The sequence below is a fragment of the Chaetura pelagica genome, unplaced genomic scaffold (genome assembly GCF_000747805.2).
Source record: "Chaetura pelagica isolate M959 unplaced genomic scaffold, ChaPel_1.0 scaffold243, whole genome shotgun sequence".
Classification (NCBI taxonomy): domain Eukaryota; kingdom Metazoa; phylum Chordata; class Aves; order Apodiformes; family Apodidae; genus Chaetura; species Chaetura pelagica.
Genome location: NW_009952712.1, coordinates 140,069 through 140,421, shown reverse-complemented (window position 1 = coordinate 140,421; position 353 = coordinate 140,069).

Here is a 353-nt window from a genome sequence, read left to right as displayed (position 1 = left end):
TAGAGAGAACTGCAGACAGGAGCACCCGGCCGCACGCACAGACCTGTGCAGCCTGTGAATAAGAAGGCTATTTGCCAACACCCGCTCGTTAAAACAACCCAAATTCTCCCAGTTCAGTGTTTTCTTCGTGCTGTGCCTTGCCGTCAAATATTTAAGAGACCTCTCCTACGTGCAGCTGGTGAGCACTCCCATCCACACGCGTTCCTGCTTTACTTCTGAGAGACAGGCATCAGAACTCTTCCCCCCGTCTCTCCCTCCTCAGACACCTCCGGCGATCCCCCCTCCCCGGGACCTTCCGCAGGGCCCGGCGCCGCAAGCCCGGAGCCCGCGGGGCAGGGAGGGGCGGGGCGTGT